Here is a 23,236-nt window from a genome sequence, read left to right as displayed (position 1 = left end):
CCCCAGGTAACACTAGGCAATGTCTGGAGATATTTTGGTTGTCACAACTTGAGGAAGGGGTGCTCCTGACATCTGGTGGGGGTAGAAACCAGGGAGGCTGCTAAATAGCGACAACACATAGGACAGCCCCCACAGCAAGGATTTATCCAGCCCCAAATGTCATAGTGCCACATTTGAGAAACCCTGGTTTAGGACAAAGAAGATCTATATACTTACTTACAGGTACGTCCTGTGAGAGACTTCACTGCATTGGACCTTGTGCAGAGGTCAGTGAGGTTTGGCTGTATCATAATTGCCACACAATATTCTAGAATAGAAAAATCAATGAGAAAAGTGCTAGGGAAGCATATTTCAAAAAGTATTGTTAATTTTTTCCCTCATCTCATGGCCAAAGACTCTAAAAGGAAATTGGGTTAAGATGAAGTTCTTTGTAAGATAAAATACTCACAATTCAGTAAGACATCCTGATTAAGAGAAAAAGTATCTCAAGAAACTGATGTTGGTGTAACATCAGGAGCTCTATTTTGAGCTCAGGTTTTCAAAGGACAAGCGTAAAATGTAGAAGAGCTCATAAGACAAGCACAAAAAGTAGGACGAGTCTATAAAAATAGAGACAGTCTGGAATTTGCTAAAACCTGTGAAAATGCAAAGATCTACAAAATTGATACAGATAAGAAGGGAATTATATACCCTCTGCTTAAAACAAGAAAACTTAAATCACTCAATGACTCATGTTAGTTACTTTTTATATTTGGCACATTAACTTAGTTTTTATGATGTTTCCAAGACTATGAGGCCTTGTTTTTAATGCTTTCTACCAGATATGTGCAATCTCTGGGTGTGTGTGTGTGTGTTTTTTCTTTTTTTGAGGCAGATTGGTTCTGAGCTAACATCCACCGCCAATCCTCCTCTTTTTGCTGAGGAAGATTGGCCCTGAGCTAACATCTGTGCCCATCTTCCTCTATTTTTTTCATATGTGGGATGCCTGCCACAGCATGACTTGATAAGTGGTGCCTAGGTCAGCATCTGGGCTCCAAACCAGTGAACCTTGGGCCGCCAAAGCAGAGCATGTGAACTTAACTGCTTTGCCACCAGGCTGGCCCCTCTGGGCTCCTTTGACCCCTATCCTTACCTTCATCTTTACAGTTTTCTATCTGGCCTGCCTTTGTTGCTCAGCAGAAAAATCAGCTTCCTATAACAAAATGTTACTTCCTGGGTAAGAAGAGCCAAATGTTTAATCTGGGACCTCACTAGCCGTTGCTGAAAGATTGTGATCTTGGTATTGAAGAAACAGTGATTTTACTCTCATTGGAAGGTAACAGCAGGAGAGTAAAGACAGTGTCTTATTCTAACCCCAGATTTTCTCTTCTGTAAACCCAGACTCCAGGGTTCACTAGAGCTTTTACAACTCACTAGAACTCGTGTCCAGGAGCTGTGACAGATAAATGTGCTGACAGCCTGCCCGGGGGCCCAGAAAGGATTCTAGGCACAGCTTTTTATTTTTGTTTTTGCTTGTTTAAAGGAGCAGCAAATAAGATACTTCTTTCAAAATCTTCAGAGCTTCACCTAGTTACCTTTTTCTTAATGTTATTAATTTCAGCCGCTAAACACTTACAGCCTTTGTATGTCTCTGTATCTTTCAAATGTGTGAGCTGACTGAATCCTTCACATTAGACCCTAGTTCTTGGCCACAAGTTCCCCCTGGGCTCGTCCACCCCTGCTGATGTGCATGAGCACTTTGTCTGCTGGGGGCAGCACGTGCAGGCAGTGTCAGAAAACACTTGAGTCGCTGTTTCTGGGTCTCTTTAAAAATTATTTCACTTTTCAGAAACAGTGCAAAGAGGTAAAAATCACTGTACTTACTGCTTTTGGCAGAGCCACTCAGATTCAGAATTCCAAATGGGGTGATTTTTGAGTTGAACTTCTTTCCAGTTTCTATAATGTCTATTTTGTCTCATAAAATTTTTGCACAAATGTCTATAGGTTTTACTTAGCTCTAAGTTTTGCCACTTGGATACTGTCTTAGTCTGTCTGGGCTGTTAAAATATCCCAGACTGGGTGGCTTATAAACAACAAGAATTTTGTTGCTCACAGTTCTGGAGGCTGGGAATCTGAGACCCGGGTGCCAGCATGGTCAGGCGAGGGCCCTCTTCCAGGTCACAAACTTCCTTGTATCTTCACATGATAGAAGGAACTAGGGAGCTCTCTGGAGCCCCTTTTTGTAAGGCACTAATCCCATTCATGAGAGTTACACTCTCCTGACAAGCACCTCCCAAAGGCCTTACCTACTAATACCATCATCCCTTTGGGAGTTAGGATTTCAACATGAATTCTGGTGAGGACACAAACATTGAGACCATGGCACATGGGTACCAGAAATGAGAGACTGGACCATCCCTCAGTAGATGCAGCCACATCCAACCTGTGCATGAGAGAGCCAAGGCCGCAGGCCATCTAGGCCAAGAGCATATCAGGATCAGCTACGACTGCAACCCAGAAGGGAAGCAAGCAGTCCTTTCTCCCTTTCTCCCCCTTTTGAATATGATATTCTTGAAGGAGACTGACCCAACAGGTAGACATTTTAGGGGAAAAATCACTCTAGTAAGTCATTTATACTTTCACACTTCACAGTCCTCAATAGAGCTTTTGTCCTGAAGACTCATCTATTCAGCAATGCAAAATTATATTGTTTCTCTGATTATTCCTCCTCCTTTGGAGGATTACCAGATTTCTAAGCAGCAGCAGTGAAGTCTAGAATATAATGGAGCACTTGCTTCAAACTTCTAAGAGAAGTCATTTTGAACTAGTGTGCTCTCTATAGCCAAACTTTCAATGAAGTGAGATGGCAAAATAAAGATCAGACTAGCAAGGAATCAAAACTTCCACACGCCCTTCCTGAAAACACTTGAGAGTATGCTCTGCAAGAACACGTAGAACAAATCTAGTAGCATAATTAAGATTTTTTCCCCTTTTTCTCCCCAAAGCCACCCAGTACATAGTCATATATTTTAGTTGCGGGTTCCTCCAGTTGTCAAGTAGCATAATTAAATCTCAAGATTTCTAGGTGTGAAGAAGACCTTGAAAGCAATCTACCCAAATTAGAACAAACAATGAACAAGAAGCATAATTGAATGGATACCATTTAATAGATGGAAGATTAATGCATTCAAAAATATTTTATTGAGCACTATGTGCCAGGCACTGCTTTGGCACTGGGGATATAGCAGCAAACAAAAACAAATTCCTTTACCCTCCAGGAGCTTTCATTTTGGAGGTGGGGGTACAGAGAGACAGACATTAAGTCAAATAAGTAAACAATATAAAAGATTAGAAAATGCTAAGTGCTCTGGACAGATAGCTGGGGATATGGGAGAGGAGATGTAGTTTAAAATAGCAGCAGCCTGAGATGGTGATATGGAAACTGACAAGGTCTTAGTAACATGGCAACAAAACACATTTTACTGTTGGCAAGAAAAAGGAAAGACAACTCTAGATATCCTAGTATAAAGCAAAAACATGTCCAAAGATGTGACATGATTTTGGGTGTGGATAGATGTTCTCCAAGCTCCTATAACAGAGTCAGCCACGTAAATAAATGACAAACTGTGTTTTGAATGAAATTTAAGAAAAGAGAACACTGTCGTTTGAGAGGCACAGTTTCAGTGACAAATAATTGTATTTCTTTAAGAGCTCATAACATAACTTGATTGTACAGTGAATTATAAGGACATAATTACAATCTTCAAGTCTTTTTAAATCAAACCAGGAAAGATTATTGTAGTCACAAGACAGAATGTAAATTCTAGAAAACTTGACAAAATTCAGAAGATAGTGTAGGGGAAAAGAAGTGGAGGAGAGTATAGTGCTAATTTCCTTTATGCACATATTGGGAATTCATGAAGTACTGTCAATATGTATCCTCTAAAGTTATAAAAATATACAACAATGTTATATCAATTATATCTCAGTAAAGATAGAAAAAAATAAAGTTATATATAAAAAAAAGAAACTTAAGTCAACGGTCATACCATCCAGAGTGCACCCAACTGTCTGATCTCAGAACCTAAGCAGGGTCAGGCCTGGTTAGTAATTGAATGGGAGGAACTTAAGTGTAAAAATATAATCATGATCCTGGTTCTCCTGCCTCCCCTCTGACTGTTTCTCTTCAGTCTCCTTCCCCTGCCTCCCAAAACTGAATCCACCCCTTGAATGTTGGTCACCCATGGGGATCTGTCTTTGTTTTGGCTCCAAAGACTAATGGCATTTAGAAGGTGATGTCAGCATCATGGCCGAGTGAGCTCTTCCTTAGTCTCTCCCCACTAAGATACAAAGAAAAGGACACTCAGACGAACAGAGGACATTCACACAACATAATGGACATCTGAGAGATCCATGGAGTCATATGTGTGAAGGTGGAGGTGCTGGACTCCCCAGGAGGCAGTGGAAGGAAGTAAGGGGATCTCCTGTCCTCCCCTGAATGGCAGAGACCCTGAATGTGCATGGCTCTCAGAGGAAAGAGGAGGGGGAAGCCTTCTGTGGGAATGCTTACACTCTTGGAGTTGCCTCCCAGCCCATGGGAAAGCTCCACACTGAGGAGGCTAAGCCTTCACAGGAGTGTCTTCACCAAGCCAAGCACCCTAGGAGGGCAAACAGTGAGTGCAGAGCAGGAGCGCCCCCAGGATTTTGCATGTGAAATAAAGCACCTGTCCCCACACCTGGTGCACCAGCTAGGCCAGTCAGCCAGAGCCAGGGATCCCTACCAGAGTGCCTGCGCATACGTTTGTAAAGCAGCCGTGGTGAGTGGGCAAACACAGGCCCTGTCAGCATAGCTTCTAATGGACATGCACAGCTGCCAGCGTTTGTGGCGGGCTCAGAATACACAGCTCCTGTTCCCCCTGCCCTCCCACTGATGGCAGGTAGAATCTGCGACCAGATACTGCCACTATGTGAAAGCACAAATCCACCCCATCAAATCAGATAAAGTACATTAACACTCCAGACCAGAAGGAAAATGACAAGTACCTGGGAATGAATCCAGAAGGCACAGAAATTTACAATCTAAATGACAGAGAATTCAAAATAGCTACAAGAAAACTCAGACAGTTCACTGAAATCAGGAATAAAATTAATGAACAGAGGGAGTTCTTCACAAAAGAGACTGAAACCATAAAAAACCCCAGAAATGTGGGAGATGAAAAACAATGAATGAAGTAAGAAAACTCTGGAGCCCTTAAATAACAGAGCTGATATTATGGAGGATAGAATTAGCATTTAGAGGACAGAAATACAGTAATGCTTCATATGGAGGAGGAGAGAGAACTAAGACTAAAAAGAAACGAAGAAATTTTCCGAGAAATATCCAACTCAATTAGGAAATGCAACAAAAGGACTATAGGTATTCCAGGGGGAGAAAGGAGCAGAGAGCTTGTTCAAACAAACAATAGCTGAGAACTTCCCAAACCTGGGGAAAGAGCTGGAATTACAAGTAAAAGAAGCTAATAGAACTCCTAATTACATCAATGTAAACCCTCTACAAGTCATATATTAGTAAAACTGGCAGAAGTCAATGACAAAGAAAAAATATGAAGAGCAGAAAGGAAAAAGAAAATAACTTACAAACGAACCTCTATCAGGCTTTCAGGGGATTTCTCAGCAGGAAACTTACAGGCTAGAAAAGAGTGGAATGATTTATTCAAAATTCTGAAAGACAAAAACTTTCAGCCAAGAATACTTTATCCAGCGAAAATATCCTTCAGATTTGATGCAGAAATAAAAACTTTTACAGATAAACAAAAGTGGAGGGAGTTCATTGCTACAACTCCCCCCCCCCTCAACCCCACGCACACAAGAAATGATCAAGAAGGCCCTCATACCAGAAAAAAAAAACCCAAAACCCAGAAGGGTTTACAAAGCCTTGAGCAAGGAGATAAATAGGCAGACAAAATCAGAAAATTGCAGTTTTCCCCAGAACAGGTTAGCTAAAACTTAATTATAACATTAAAGATAAAGGGAAGGAAAACATCAAAAATAACTATAATCACTTCATTTTAACCACAAACTTGCAACACAAAATTGAATAAGTTGTGACAATAACTTAGATGGGGTTGAGGAAAGGGATGGAGCCTGCTTAGACTAAGGAGATAAGAGGCCATCAGAAAATGGACTATCTCACCTACAAGATCTTTTATACAAACTGCATGATAACCACTAAACAAAAAGTCAGAACAGAGACACAAATGATAAATAAAGACAAAACTGAGAAAACCATCATAAAGAACCACCAAACTGAATTGGCAGTCCAAAATACATGGGATGAGAAACAAGGGAAATACAGAACAACCGGAAAACAAGTGATAAAATAGCAGCATTAAACCCTCGTATATCAGTAATCACTCTAAATGTAAATAGATTGAATTCTCCAATCAAAAGATGCAGTGGCTTGATGGATTAAAAACAAGACCCAAAAAGATGCTGCCTCCATGAACACATTTCAGCTCTAAAGACAAACACAGGCCCAGAGTGAAGGGATGGAAGATGATACTCCAAACAAATGGCAAACAAAAGAAAGCAGGTGTTGCCATACTTAGACAAAGTAGACTTCAAGATAAAAAAGGCAATGAGAGAAAAACAGGGGCAGTATATAATGAGAAAAAGGACACTCCACCAAGAGTACATAACATTTATGAATATATATGCACCTAACGAAGGAGCACTAAAGTATATAAGACACCTATTAACAAACCTAAAGAGAGAAATTGACAGCAACACAGTAATAGTAGGGGACCTCAACAGCCCACTTACATCAATGGATAGATCATTCAGCCAGAGAGTCAAAAAGGAAACAGTGGCCTTAAATGAAAACCTAGACTTGATGGACTCAATATATATATCTAGAACATTCCATCCAAAAACAGAATACACATTCTTCTCAAGTGCACATGGAACATTACCAAAGATAGACCATATGTTGGGAAACAAGGCAAGCCTCAGTAAATTTACAAGGGTTTAAATCATATCAAGCATCTTTTCTGACCATAATGCTATGAAACTAGAAATCGACTACACAAGAAAAGCTGGGAAAGTGACAAATGTGTGGAGGCTAAACAACATGCTACTGAAGAACCAATGGATCACTGAAGAAATTCAAGGAGAAATCAAAACTATCTGGAGACAAATGAAAATGAAACTACACCATACCAACTCATATGGGATGTGGCAAAAGCAGTCCTAGGAGGGAAATTCATAGCAATACAGGCCCACCTTATCAAGCAAGAAAAATCTCAAATAAGAAATCTTAAACTACACCTAACAGAACTAGAAAAAGAAGAAGCAAAGCCCAAAATGAGCAAAGGGAGGGAAATAGTAAAAATTAGAGCAATAATAAATGAAATTGAAAGCAAAAAAACTCCACAAAACAGTAGAAAGGGTCAATGAAACAAAAGCTGGTTCTTTGAGAAGATAGACAAAATTGACAAAAACTTAGCTAGACTCACAAAGGAAAAAAAAGAGAAGGTTCAAATGAATAAAATTGGAAATGAAAGAGAAGAAATTACAATGGATATCACGGAAATACAAAAGATTATGAGAGAATACTATGAAAAACTATAAGACAACAAATTGGACAATGTAGAAGAAATGCATAAATTCTTAGACTCATACAACCTCCCAAAACTGAATCAAGAAGACATAAAAGATCTGAATAGACCAATCACAAGTAAAGAGATTGAAACAGTAATCAAAAACCTCCCAAAAAATAAAAGTCCAGGACCAGATGGCTTCCCTGGATAATTTTACCAAACATTCAAAGAAGATTTAATACCTATCCTTCTCAACTATTCCATAAAAGTTGAAGAAGATGGAACACTTCCTAACACATTCTACGAGGCCAACATCAAAGTGATCCAAAAGCCAGACAAGGACAACACAAAGAAGGAAAATTACAGGCCAATATTGCTGATGAGTATCGATGATCCTCAACAAAATATTGGCAAACCAAATACAGCAATACAATAAAAGTATCATACACTATGATCAAGTAGAATTTATACCAGGGATGCAGGGATGGTTCATCATCTGCAAATCAATCAAAGTGATACACCACATTAACAAAATGAGAAATAAAACCACATAATCATCTCAATAGATGCAGAGAAAGCATTTGATAATATCCAAGATCCATTTATGATAGAAACTCTCAATTTTAAAATGGATATAGAAGGAAAGCATATCTCAGCATAATAAAAGGCATATTTGAGAAACCCACAGCCAACATCATACTCAACAGGGAAAAACTGAAAGCCATCCATCTGAGAACAGGAACAAGACAAGTGCGCTCACTCTCACCACTCTTATTCAATATAGTACTGGAAGTTTTGGCCAGAGCAATTAGGCAAGAAAAAGAAGTAAAAGGTATTCAAATTGGCAATGAAGAAGTGAAACTCTCACTGTTTGCAGACATGATCTTATATATAGAAAACCCTAAAGAATCCACCAGAAAACTATTAGAAATAATCAACAACTACTGCAAAGTGGCAGGGTACAAGATCAACTTACAAAAATCAGTTACATTTGTATACTCTAATAACAAACTACAAGAAAGAGAACTCAAGAATACAATCCTATTTACAATTGCAACAAAAATAATAAAATATCTAGGAATAAATTTGACCAAGGAGGTGGAAGACCTCTTCAATGAAAACTATAAGACATTATTGAAAGAAATCGATGATATAAAGAAATGGAAAGATATTCCATGCACATGGATTGGAAGAATAAATATAGTTAAAATGTCCATATTACCTAAAGCAATCTACAGATTAATGCAATCCCAATCAGAATCCTAATGATTCTCAAAGAAATAGAACAAAGAGTTGTAAAGTTTACATGGAACAACAAAAGACCCTGAATAGCTAAAGCAATCCTCAGGAAAAAGAACAAAGCTGGAGGCATCAGAATCCCTGACTTCAAAATATACTACAAAGCTATAGTAATCAAAACAGCATGGTACTGGTACAAAAATAGGTACACAGATCAATGGAAAGGAATCGAAAGCCCAGAAATAAAACCACACATCTACAGACAGCTAATCTTCAACAAAGGAGCTAAGAACATACAATGGAGAAAGGAAAGTCTATTTACTAAAGGTACTGGGAAAACTGGACAGCCACATGCAAAAGAATGAAAGTAGACCATTATCTTTCACCATACATGAAAATTAACTCAAAATGGATTAAAGACTTGAAAGTAAGACTTGAAACCATGAAACTCCTAGAAGAAAATATAGGCAGTACTGTCTTTGAAGTTAGTCTTAGGAGGGTCTTTTTGAATCCATGTCTACTTGGGAAAGGGAAACAGAAGGAAAAATAAACAAATGGGACTTTATCAGATTAAAGAGCTTCTACAGGGCAAAAGAAACCAGGGCAAAATGAAAAAACAACCCATCAACTGGGAGAAAATATTTGCAAATCATATATCTGACAAGAGGTTAATCTCCAAAATATATAAAGAACTCATACAAATCAACAACAAAAAACAAACAACCTGATCAAAAAATGGGCATAGGATATGAACAGATATTTTTCCAAAGAAGATATACAGATGGCCAATAAACACATGAAAAGATGTTCAATATCACTAATCATCAGGGAAATGCAAATCAAAACTACAATGAGATATCACCTACACCTATTAGAATGGCTATAATTACTAAGGCAAAAAACAACAAATGTTGCAGCGGATGTGGAGAAAAGGGAACTCTCATACACTGCTGGTGGGAATGCAAACTGGTGCAGCCACTATGGAAAACACTATGGAGATTTCTCAAAATATTAAAAATAGAAATACCATACGACCCAACTATCCCACTACTGGGTATTTATCCAAAGAACTTGAAATCAACAATTCAAAGAGACTTATGCATCCCTATGTTCATTGCAGCATTATCCACAATAGCCAAGACATGGAAGTAACCCAAGTGCCCATCGACTAATGAATGGATAAAGAAGATGTGGTATATATATGCAATGGAATACTACTCAGCCATAAAAAAGGACAAAATTGTTCCATTTGCAACAACATGGATGGACCTTGAGGGTATTATGTTAAGTGAAATAAGCCAGACAGAGAAAGACAAACACCGTATGATTTCACTCATATATGGAAGATAAACACATGGACAAAGAGAACAGATTAGTGGTTACCAGAGGGGTAGTGGGTTGGGGGGTGGGCATAAGGGGTAAAGGGGGTACGTATATATGGTGACTGACAAATAATAACGTATAACTGAAATTTCACAATATTATAAACTATTATGACCTTAATAAAATATATATAAAATATATATATATATATATAATCATAACTGGAAGGAGGGACCAGCAAGTCTATTCCAAGCCTCATCTTTTGTTGCATAAAATCATTTGTACAATTCAAAGTTGATGGATCAAGAAAATATGTCTACATTATTTACAATTAAGGATATAACCCTCAGAAGAATTCAAAAACGCAAATGGCTATAAGTAGTTATCCCTAGAAGTACAAATGGAGTGTGAGAAGTAGATAAGGGGACTTTTATTTTTCAGACAATGCCAGTCTATCCTGTTTGGATTTCATTTTCTTTATACTACTAATTTCATAATACTAATGTGACACAAAATAACATTACATTTTAAAGATTAAAAAAAAAAATTTTCCTTTTTCTCCTTAAAGCCCCTTTGTCCATACTTGTATATTTTAGTTGTGGGTCCTTCTAGTTGTGGCACATGGGACGCTGCCTCAACATGGCCTGACGAGCGGTGCCATGTCTGTGCCCAGGACATGAACCAGCGAAACCCTGGGCCATAGCAGCAGTGTGCAAACTTAACCACTCAGTCATGGGGCCAGCCCCTAACATTACATTTTAAACAAGAAATATTAGAGAGGTGACCTCAGCAAAATGGCAGACTAGAAATCTCCAGGCCCTTGTTCCCCAACAGACACACCAATTAATAACTACATAAGGACCAAAATAGCTTTGTGAGAACTCTAGAAACCAGTTAAGAAGCTGCAACAACCAAGTAAATGCCTAAACAAGAAAAAGGCCTGCTCAAAATGGTAGGGAATTTCATGGCATGTGGCATGCCCTTGCCCCACCCTCTCCCTGGTGCAGGACAGCTCAGTTGGGAGGAAACCACCCAATTCCCAGTTTCTCCCTCAGGGCTGAAGGCAAAGAATAAAACTTGCTTGTAACTTTCTAGCTTGCCTCAGGGTTGAAGGTTGCCTGAGGGACTGGTTTGTCTTGCCAGACTCCAAACACTGATGGAAATGGTGATATAATTTGGAAACTAGGTTGGAGGCTGCTGAAAGCAGAAGTGGGTGCAGCAGCATGTTAGACTGCAGGTGGTCTGCAGACCTGTGGATGCCTGGAGGCAAGAGATTATAGGCACAAGATACAACAGAAATTCAAGGTTACTGAGAAGCAGCAGGAATGAGACTCTTCTGGAAATAAAGACACTTAAAAGCAGTTGGATTTATGTGGAACTGGCAAAAAGGCACAAATACAGTCCCAGGGAAGATGTATCCTCAGAAAAGGTTCAAGAGGACTATGAACCATTAAGTTGAGTTGACTAGTGAAGGTCTTTCCCTGCATGAAGCCAGTCAGTAAAGTGGGAGAGGTGGCCGTTTTTTCAAATGTCCAAAACTCAACAAAATATCACAAGACATACAAAGAAACAACAAAACATGGCTCGTTCAAAGGAATAAAATAAATCTCCAGGAACCAATCTTTAAAAAATGCAGACCTGTGACTTGACAAAGAATTTAAAACAACTGTCTTAAACATGCTCAGTGAGCTAAATGAGAACATGGAGAGAAAACTAAACAAAATCAAGAAAATAATTTAAAAAAAAAGAATATTAACAGAGATAAAAATTATAAAAAAGAATCAAACAAATTATGCAGCTGAAAGATACAATCACTGAATTGAAAAATTCACTAGAGGGCTTCAACATCAGACCTGATCAGAGAGAAGAAAGAATCAGTAAACCTGAAGATGGATCATTTGAAATTTTTGAGGCAGAGGAACAAAAGAAAAAAGAATGAAGAAGAGTGAATAGAAGCTAAGGGATTTATGGGATGCCATCAAGTGAACTGATACATGCACTATGGCAGTCCCAGAAAGAGAAGAGAGAGAGAAAGGCGCAGAGAGCTCATTCTAAAAAGATGGCTGAAAACACCCCAAATTTGAGGAAACAAATAGAAATATAAATACAAGAGGCTCAAAACACTCTAAGGAGGATACAGCCAAAGAGACCCAAACCAAGATATAATCAAAGTGTCAAAAGTCAAAGACAGAGAGAATCTTAAAAGCAGCAAGAAGAAAGCAAGGCAAAAATCCTCAACAAAATACTAGCAAACAGAATTCAACAGCACATTAAAAGGATTATACATGATGACGAAAGGATGATACATAATGAACAAGTGGGATCTATTCCTAGAATGCAAGAATGTTTCAACATAAGAAAATCAATCAATGTAATACACTAGATTTACAGAATGATGGGGTGAAAAGCCCATATGATCATCTCAATTGATAGAGAAAAAGCATCTGACAAAATTCAATACTCTTTCACAATAAAAACACTCAACAGTCTAGGAACAGCAGGAAACTACTTCAACAAAATGGAGGACATATGTGAAAAGTCCACAGCTAACATCATACTCAATAGTGAAAGACTGAAAGCTTTTCCTCCAAGATCAGGAAGTCTGGTTTTATTACTTCTATTGAACAAAATAGAAGTCCTAGTCAAAGCAGTTAAGCCAGGAAAAGAAATAAAAGGCATCCAAATTGGAAAAGAAGAAGTAAAATTATCTCTGTTCACAGACAACACGATCTGATATGTAGAAAGCCCTAAAGATTCCACACACACACACAAAACCCTCAAAAAACTGTTAGAATAAATGAATTCAGCAACGTTGCAAGATACAAAATCAACACACAAAAATTACTAATGTTTCTGTACACTAACAATGAACAATCTGAAAATGAAATTAAGAAAACAATTCCATTTAAATAGCATCAAAAAGAGTAAAATGCTTAGGAATAAATCTAACCAAGGAGGCAAAAAACTTGTACACCGAAAACTATAAACCATTAGTGAAAGAAATTAAAGACGACAGAAATAAATGGAAAGACATCCTGTGTTCATGGATTGTAAGACAATATTGGTAAGATGTCAATACTACCCAAAGTAATCTACAGATTTAATGCAACTGCTATCTAAATCCCCATGGCATTTTTTTCATAAATAGAAAAATCCATCCTAACATTCATATGGAATCTCAAAGGACCCTTAAGAGCCAAACAATCCTGAAAAAGAACAAAGTTGGAGGTCTCATACTTGATTTCAAAATTTATTACAAGTCTACAGTAATCAAAACAGCATAGTACTGGCATAAAGACATATATACCAACGGAATAGAATAGAGGGCCCAGAAATAAACTCTCTCCATGTAAGGTCAAATGATTTTCAACAAGGATGTGAAGACCATTTAATGGGTTAAGGCCAGTCTTTTCAACAAATGATGCTGGGAAAATTGGAGAGCCACACCCAAAGGAATGAAGTTGGACCTTGTCTTTGTTTGGGCTACTATGACTAAACACCACAGACTGGATAGTTTACAAACAACAGAAATTTATTTCTCACAGTTCTGGAGGTTGGGAAGTCCAAGATCAAGATGCCAGCATGGTCGAGTTCTGGTGAAGGCCCTATTCCCAGTTTGGGGCTGGTGCCTTCTTGGTATGTCCTCACATGGTGGAAGAGGCAAGGGACCTCTCTCTAGTTTCCCTTATATGAGTACCAATTCCATTCATGAGGACTCCACCCTTATGACTTAAGCACTTCCCAAAGGCTTCATCTACTAATACCATCACACAGGGCATTAGGATCTAAACATATGAAAACATCCAACCATAGCAGACCTTTACCCTACATGATAAACAAAAATTAAAATGGATCAAAGATGTAAACATTAAGACCTACAACTATAACACTCTAAGAAGAAAACATTGGGGAAAACCTTCACAACAGCAGATTTGGCAATGATTTCTTAGATATGACCCCAAAAGCACAGGCAACAACAGCAAAAATAGATAAACCAGACCATGTCAAAATTAAAACTTCTATGCATCAAAAAACACAATCAACAGAGTAAAAATGCAACCTATGGAATGGGAGAATATATTTGCAAATCATACATCTGATAAGGGGTTATATCCAGAATATATAAAGAACTCCTACAACTCAACAACAAAAAACAAACAACCCAATTAAAAAACGGGCAAAGGACTTGAATAGACATTTCTCCAGAGAAAACATACAAATGGCCAATAAGCACATGAGAAGAAGCTCAACATCACTGATAATGAGGGAAGGCAAATCAAAACCACAGTGAGATATCACCTCATACCAATCAAGATGGCTCCCATCAAAAAAAAAAGAAAAAAAAATACAAGTGTTAGCAAGGATATTGAGAAATTGGAACACTGTGCATTGTTGGTGGCAATGTAAAATGGTGCACCTGCCATGGAAAACAACATGGAGTTTCCTCAAAAATACTACTACCAGCATATGATCCAGCAATCTCACTTCTGGGCATATATCCAAAAGCATTGAGAGCAGAGTCTCAAAGAGATATTTGTACACACATGTCCATAGCAACATTATTCACAATAGCCAAGAGTTAGAAGCAACCCAAGTGTCCATCACAAGCTGAATGGAAAAATAAAATACAATGGAATATTATTCAGAATTTTAAAAAAAGGAAATTCTGACACATGCTACGACCTGGATGAACCTTGAGGACAGACATACTAAGTGAAACAAGCCAGCCACAAAAAGACAAATATAGTATGATCTCACTTTTTGTGAGTTATCTAAAGTATTCAAATTCATAGAAAGAGAAAGCCAAAGAACTGGTCAGGTGAACTCATTCAAAGGCAATAGCAGAGCAGAAAAATAAAGAGAAGGGAAACATTAAGAAAAGTAAGCCATTCAGTCTTATCAAGCATACACTGAGAACCACCTCAGAGGAGATGTGGACATACCACTGAGAAATGCAAATCACTGACTCACTCACCTAATAGCCTTCTGTCTACGCCTATCTAAATGCATACTTGGGAAAAACTCTAATTGAGACCACCTGTGCTCAACACTCTGCCAGCAGAAATGATGCCTTCAGGATTGAGATCTTGTCAAAAAGATGCATGGGAACATGATCGTCACGAGAACCAGAGACCCCAAAAGAGGCCATGTCAGCAGCTCAGGTTATTCAGCAACTGCCCGATACCGCAGGACTAAGCTGTGTTTGTTCCTCAGGCAGCAGCAGTTCTGCACAGGCTGTAAAAAAGTGATAAATCAGTCATGAGTGGCTATAGAAAAACCATTTGATGTTTTCAATTGACGCCTCAGACACGGCACACATGGTCAGATACAGATCCTGACATAGCCACCCATGTGAAAACAGCATGTGAAAAGTCTATGCCGTGGACTGGGGCTTTCCTAGCATGCCGGGCACTGAGGAAGGGGAAAACCCAGTCCAGCCCAGCGGGTTATTCCAGGAAATCAATGAGCGGCCAGCACATTGTGTTCTACAAGGATTAAACAAACCTCCTCCTAATGATCTCCTTCTTGACCCGATTTTACAATGCAAGGCAGTTTTTTTTCTTCCCCAATGTTGGCCCCCTCCTCCCTCTGCTTGGCAGTTTGTGAACTCAGTGCAGAGTTCTCTCTCCTGCCTCTCACTGTCACCTCTTGCAGCTCCCAGATATAATGAATAACCAGAGAACAGGCAGGTGTTTCAATCTATCTCAAAGCTGCTCTTGGGGAAGTTCCTCAGACCCTTGGTGTTTCATGAAATGAAGGATTTACAAGGACTAGTGAAAGAGGAAATCAGCAGCATAGCTTCTGGTGAAATAGGTAAAAGTGCTAATAAAATTAATTATGATCTCATTGTCCATTCTTAAGAAATAAACATAGAAGGTAGAACTTCCAGTAGAGGTTTAATTATTGGTTAGTTCATTAGACTTTTATTAGTTCCAGATTGCTGAAAGCACTTTACAGACCCAGCCTAATGGGAGAGAGATGGGGAGCTCAGTGGAAGTGCCTGACTGTGGAGTTATGTGAGGGAATGGGACACTGGAGGGAGGGGATGAGGACACCTTCAGTAAACACCAGTCACATGCTGGGCACGAGCTTTGCTCCTTCTCACAACCGTCCTACTAAAGAGCTTTCACTCTTCCAATTTCATAGATGATGGAACAGACAGAGAGGATAAAAAAGTCGCTCAAGATCAAACAGCTAATAACTGGGTATGTTAGTCTTGTAGTTTATGAGAAATGGCCTGGGGTCATACAGGAACTGACCTCCATCCACATGCTAGGAATTCCAGGGAAGGCCTCACACTGGCCTGCCTGCAGTCATGTACACAATACACACACGAGTGTGTGCACAGATGTGTGAGGAGGCATGCTACTGTGACTCGAAGTCCCACCAGAACCCCATGGATTGGGGATGAAATAGTAACCTTAAAAAAGGGATTGAGGGGCCAGCCTGGTGGCATAGTGGTTAAGTTCACATGTTCTGCTTTGGTGGCCCGGGGTTCCCTGGATCCTGGGTGCAGACCTAGCACAGCTTGTCAAGCCACGCTGTGGCTGCATCCTACATAAAGTAGAGGGAGATTGGCACAGATGTTAGCTCAGCAACAATCTGCCTCAAGCAAAAAGAGGAAGATTGGCAACAGATGTTAGCTCAGGGAAGGCAGGAAAGCTTGTGGAGCAGAATGCAGAACTGGGGTGAAGTCCACATAGCCTGCTAGCCAGTGCTTGAGTCAAAGGGGGCAGGCTTTTACAGATGAGAGAAAAAGACAACAGGACAGAGAAGAGAGGAGGATGCTCAGCCTATTCTCTGCTAGACTTGCGGCTCTCCTTCCCTGTCCTCTGGATGGAGGGAGAAAACCTGGCTCTGAAGCCTCAAAACGTTTGCTCATCAGAAGCCCAGATCCAACACTGCATTCCAGGCCCTGTTAACCTGAGAGGACGCTGTACTCTTTAAACCAAAAGGTGTTGGCAGGACAGGGTTCAAGACAAATCAGTGCAAAATGTTTCTTAAATTGGAAAATAAACAAAAAATACTGAAAAGAACATAAGCAGTAACCCAGAATGCCAGTAACAATCTAGCAGCAGTACCTCCCCCGAGGTCCAGGCCACAGTGGGCTTCCTGGCTCTGGGGAGGTCAGAAGCCAGGGAGAAGGTTCAATGTTCTGCTCTGAATGGTGAGTCCACACAGGATTGAAGAACTCCTGGCATCCTCAGCACCTGGGTCCTCAGCAGATCTCCAGAGCACAACCCCATACCTGTCCCCTCCCTGCACCGCCTGAAACAGAAAGCGCTCTCTGGCCCATCTCTTCTATTTCTCTGCCTCTCAAAGGAAGCCATGAGCTCAAATAAAATTTAAATGTCTAACCTTGGTGATGATAGAAAAATAACTACTTTTCAAGCTTGTTAGCTCCTCAGCATGATGAAGCGCCAGGTTTTTAGTGAAATGAAGAGCTTGACATGCTGAAGTTAAAACCCAAGGTCAAGTTTTCCTGTGAATTTTTGCTCAGTGCTGACTAGCTACTTGGCCTCCAGTGCCCTAGGGGATTCTATGATGAGACACAGGAGAGATCCTCTGGAGTTTGGGTTTTTTAGGTGTAACTGTCCTAAATGTGTTCCTGATCTCATGAGAGATGAAATTCTCCATCGCTGCCTATTGGTTTTCCCCTCCTTCTCTAGCTGCAGCCCACCACAGATATTTCATTTGTTAATCTTTCTTGAATTGGATTTTTTTTGGGGGGGGGGTATTATAGAAAATTCTGGAAAAATACACAAGCATAAAATTTACCATCTTAACCATTTTTAAGTGTATATTTCTGTAGTATTACATACATTTACATTGCTGCGTAACCAATCTCCAGAACTTTTTCGTCTTGGAAAACCGAAACTCTATACCTATTGAACAACTCCCCATTCCCCTTCCCAAGTCCCTGGTAACCACCATTCTACTTTCTATGAATTTGACTACTCTAGATACCTCACATAATCATGTTTTGTGTGTGTGACTGGCTTGTTTTATTTAGCATAATGTCTGTTCTCAAAGTTCATCCATGTTGCAGCAGGTGTCAGAATTTCTTTCCTTTTTAAGGCTGAATAATATCCCATCGTATGTATATACCACATTTTATTTTTCTATAGCTATCAATGGCCGTTTGGCTTGCTTCCACCTCCTGGCTATTGTTAATAACGCATAGGTGTGTAAAGATCTTGTTGAGACTCTGCTCTCAATTCTTTTGGATATACACCCAGAAGTGGGATTGTTGGATCATAAGGTAGTATGATTTTCAACTATTTGAGGGACATACATATTGTTTTCCATGGCAGTTGCACCATTTTACATTGTCACTAACAATGTACAGAGTTCCAGTTTCTCCACATCCTTGCCAACACTTGTCTTTTTATTTTTGATAGGAGCCATCTTAATGAGTGTGAGGTGATATCTCATTGTAGTTTCAATTTGCATTTCTCTCATTATTAGTGATATTGAGCATCTTTTCATATGCTTATTGGCCATTTGTATATCTTCTTTGGAGAAATGTCTATTCAAGTCTTTGACCATCCTTTAACTGGATTGTATTTTGTTATTGAACAAGAGATCCTTTATTTAATAATTAAAAAATTTTTTTTGAAATATATTTCTAATATTATATACATTTCAAGTATGGAAATATAAAATATACACTCTGCTCTCCTAATCAAAGTAGAATGGATTTTGAGGCCCTCTTGATGACAATATTGTCATTATAAACAAACATGGAAATTGAAATTGAGAGAGGATAAGCGTCTCATCCAAGAACACGTTATATTTGTCCAGTGATAACTTAAGAGATCCCTGCAGTGCAGCCTGTCTCTGCCTCCAGCTGCTTCGTGAGTTCTTTGCCTTTTACAGTTTTCAGGTTCCCTACCTCTCAGGTTGTCTTAATCACATTCTTATTGCTATAAATATTCTTCCTTCTAGTTTCCTGGAAACTCACTGTTTTAAATTTTGACTTCTAGTGCGTTTTAACTTAGGAAACAAGAAATATCTAAAGTCTCATCAACAAGTCAAGAATATAATTTTAGTGCATGTTCTACATGGAATCATTTTTAGTTTTTGGGGCATCTTGCTTATATTTTGAACAGTTGACATTGTCAGATAAATGACCACTAGGAAAAGGAGCTGTTGGCCAGCCAAGACTATATTGAGCAAAGAAATAAAATTCTAGAAAAGGAGGTGAGATGGAAGAATTACAGTAGGAAATTATAGAGGTGTGATGAGGGAAAAGGAGGAGGGAGAGAGAGAAAGAAGAAAAAGCATATAATCACTAAGGCAGTGATAATACAGCTTACAATTACTGAGCACTTTCTAGGTGGCTAGGCATTGACAAAGGATTATACATTTATTAACTCATTTTGTCTTCATAGCAACAATTAATAGGAGATAGGTTATTGTTGTTAACCTGTTATGAGATTGTGAGAACTAAAGCACAGGGAATAAACACGACTTCTCCAAGGTCATACAGCTAAGTGACATATTAGTTATCTGTTGCTTTATAGTAAATTACTATAAACTCAGCAGCTTAAAATAGCACAATTTCAGTGAGTCAGGAGTTTGGGGCCAGCCTGGCTGGGTCTTCTGCTTAGGGTCTCACAACACTGCAGTCAAGGTGTCAGTTTGGCTCTGCTCTAATCTGGAGGCTTACCAAGGCAAGAAGCCACTTCTAAACACTCTCATGTTTTGGCAGAATTAATATCCGTGTAGAAGTCAAAACTCATGTTGTAGAACTGAGGGCACCAGCTTCTTGTTGACTGTTGGCTGAAGAGATCTGCACTTCACTGCAGCATTATTCACAATTGCCAAGACTTGAAACAACCTAACTGTCCACTGACAGATGAATGGATAAAGAAAATGTGGAATACGTACACACACGTGCTCATGCATGCATGCCCACACATACAGGAATATTATTCAATCTTAAAAAAGAAAATTCTGCCATTTGTGACAATATGGATAAACCTGGACCATATTATGCTAAGCAGAATAAGCCAGGCACAGAAAGACAAATACTGCATGATCTCACTTACATGTGGAATCTGGGGGTTGCCAAGGGTTGAGGGGTGGGGGAAACGGAGAGATGCTGCTCAGAAGTTACAAGGACTCAGTTATGCAGATAAATAAGTTCTGGAGTAGTAGTATACAGATTTGACTAGAGTTACTAATGCTATATTGTATGCTTGAAGTTTGCTAAGAGAGTAGATCTCAAATGTTCTTACCACACACGCAAATTGAAACTATGTGAGGTGATGGAAATGCTAACTAGTTTAATTGTGGTAATCATTTCACAATGTATACATATATCAGATCATCACACTGTCTAGTTGTACACTGCTATACACTGAATGTTTGTGCCCGTCCCCCATTCATTTGCTGGAATCCTAATCCATAAAGGTGATGGTATGAGCAGGTGGGGCCTTTAGGAGGTGATAAGGTCAAGAGGGTGGAGCCCTCATGAATAGGTTTAGTGCCCTTATAAAAGAGGTCCCAGAGAGATCTCTCACCCCCTTCTGCTCTGTGAGGATACAGTGAGAAGGTGCAACTATGACTCCGGAAACAGGCCTTCTCCTGACACTGAATCTGCAGGTGCCTTGATCTTGGACTTCCTAGGCTTCAGAACTGTGAGAAATAAATTTGCTGTTTATAAGCCACTCAGTCTATGGTATTTTGTTATAGCAGCTCAAATGGACTAAGACATACACCTCAAATATATTCATTTTTTGTCTCGTATATCTCAATAAATCAGGGAAAAAAAAGAAACACATCAAACACTTAAAAGTAAATCTTATATAAAAAATATGAAGGTTCTTAAGTCAAAACAATAAAACAGTGAGAACAATAAAAAAGTCTAAATAAATGGAGAAATATAGTGGGTTCACAAATTGGAAGACAATTTTACAAAGATATTCATTTCCTTCAAATTGTTTTATAATTTCAAGAAAATCCTATTCAAAATTGCAATTGTGTGTGTGTGAGTCGATAAGTTGGTTGTAAAATTTACTTGGAAATGAAACATACTAGAATAGCTATCATATACTTGAAAAAGAACAAGGTCAGAGAACTTTGCTACCAAATATCAATATGTATTATAAAACTAGAAAAATTAAGACAGTATGGTATTGGGGGATGGAAGAACAAATAGGCCAATTAAACAGAATATGAGCCCCAGAATAAATTCAAACATATATGGGCAGTTGACTTACAGGAAAGACAGCACTGAAGTCAGTGGAACAAAGGACGTGTCTTTTTCACTAAGTGGTGCAGGCGCAATCTGTAGGCGAAAGAATGAAACCTGATCTCTATCTTATGCTACACACAAAAATCGACTACAGATATATTTTAGAGCTAAATTTAAAAGGCAAAACTTCATGAGTATTTAAAAGATAACACAAATATGTTAATGAACTTAGAGTAGGGAAAGACTTTAAATCACAAAAAAAGCAGTAATCATAAAGGAAAAGAATAATACGTTTCTCTAGTTTAAAATTATGAACTTTTCTTCATCAAGAGCCATCATTAAGGGTATAACAAAGCAAGCCACAGACTGGGAGAAAATATTTGCCATAGACATAACTGATAAAGGAGTCATATCCAGAATATATAAAGAATACCTACAAATTGATAAGAAAAAAAATAGACTAAGAAAGGCATTTCATAAAAGTGGAAATCAAATGGTCCATACAAATATGAAAAGGAGCTCAAGCCCACTAATAATCAGAGAAATGAAAACTGTAGCCATATAGTTTATATAACATGTTTATATGTTTTATACATATATATAAAATGTGTTTCTATAACTGTATGTTTATATAAATGTATAGCCATATAGTTATATAACAATAAAATACCATTACATACCCACCAAAATGGCCAAAGTTAAAAAGAACTTAAATTCCAAGCGGTCAGAACAGATAAGCAGCTGCCAGGAGTCTCGCAGTATGCCATTGTTCACTGTAGACTGTTAAAAGTTTGGTTCTTATATATATCACCTACTCTTCATTCCTATTCAGAGGCGGGCCATGTGTATTTTCTGGAAGATCTCCCTCAGGAGCCCTGGAAAAGACACACTCATTAAGTCTTCCAAATCCTATGTCCAAATGTACACACACTGCATTAGAAAATAGCTGTATCCACACTGTCCACTCATTACTGTCTGAAGATCATCGAAACAGAATCTAAAATTTTATATTTTTTGGTCGGAAATGCTTCAGCTTCGTTACCTCTGTGAAGGAGGAGTATCCCAAAATACCTCACTATGGACTGTAGACATAACCTAGAGAGATGGCTAAGAAATTGCGTTGCTCTTAGATTTTTAAAGACAAAGAGCCCAGCCCTCCACCCCCAAGAGGAGTCACACTGTAGCGTGGTGCCATCTGGTGGTTCCAGAGTATTTTTACCACAACTTCCCCGTTTTAGTCCATATTCTTGTTTCTTCCAAAGAAAGTTTTCTGTCCATGATCATCTGCCACCACACTCCAAAGAGAGGGCAGCACAGCTAACACTTCCCCATCATCAATTAAAAACCTATTTGGAGAGGCCAGCCTGGTGGCACAGTGGTTAAGTTCGCACGTTCTGCTTCTTGGTGGCCCGGGGGTTTGCCGGTTCGGATCCCAGGTGCGGACATGGCACGGCTTGGCAAAAGCCATGCTGTGGTAGGCGTCCCGCGCATAAAGGAGAGGAAGATGGGCAGGGATGTTAGCTCGGGGCCAGTCTTCCTCAGCAAAAAGAGAAGGATTGGCGTAGTTAGCTCAGGGCTAATCTCCCTCAAACAAACAAAACCCATGTGGAGTTTTTCACAATAAGATTAAGCACCTTTTCATATGTTTATTGGACAATTTCCTCTTTTATGAAGTGCTTCTTTAGCTCTTTTGCCCATTTTCCTACTGCAAGCTCTTTCTCTGTTTATAGAAGTACTTTATATATTCTGGATTCCTGTCCTTTGAAGAGTGTATGAATTACGATATATTTTCCAACTCTATGGCATTTTGCTCTTTTAAAAGGTATTTTTTGATGAATAGCTTTTTAATTTTAAATTGGTCAAATATCAATCATTTCCTTGATAGTGTTTTCTT

At 38.9% G+C, this 23,236-nt stretch overlaps 1 long non-coding RNA gene across 1 annotated transcript; it reads right to left on the bottom strand.

Annotated features, from left to right (window-relative positions):
• Positions 1–172: 172 nt before the first annotated feature.
• LOC102148406 (uncharacterized) lies at positions 173–22,163 on the bottom strand. The gene is made up of 3 exons (XR_001378311.3): positions 22,023–22,163; positions 21,368–21,435; positions 173–307 (listed from the first exon to the last, which is right to left on the bottom strand). It is a non-coding gene; the product is annotated as an uncharacterized lncRNA (long non-coding RNA).
• Between the last annotated feature and the right edge of the window lie 1,073 nt (positions 22,164–23,236).

Source organism: Equus caballus, chromosome 14, assembly GCF_041296265.1.
Source record: "Equus caballus isolate H_3958 breed thoroughbred chromosome 14, TB-T2T, whole genome shotgun sequence".
NCBI lineage: Eukaryota > Metazoa > Chordata > Mammalia > Perissodactyla > Equidae > Equus > Equus caballus.
This window is presented reverse-complemented; position numbering and strand designations above follow the sequence as displayed.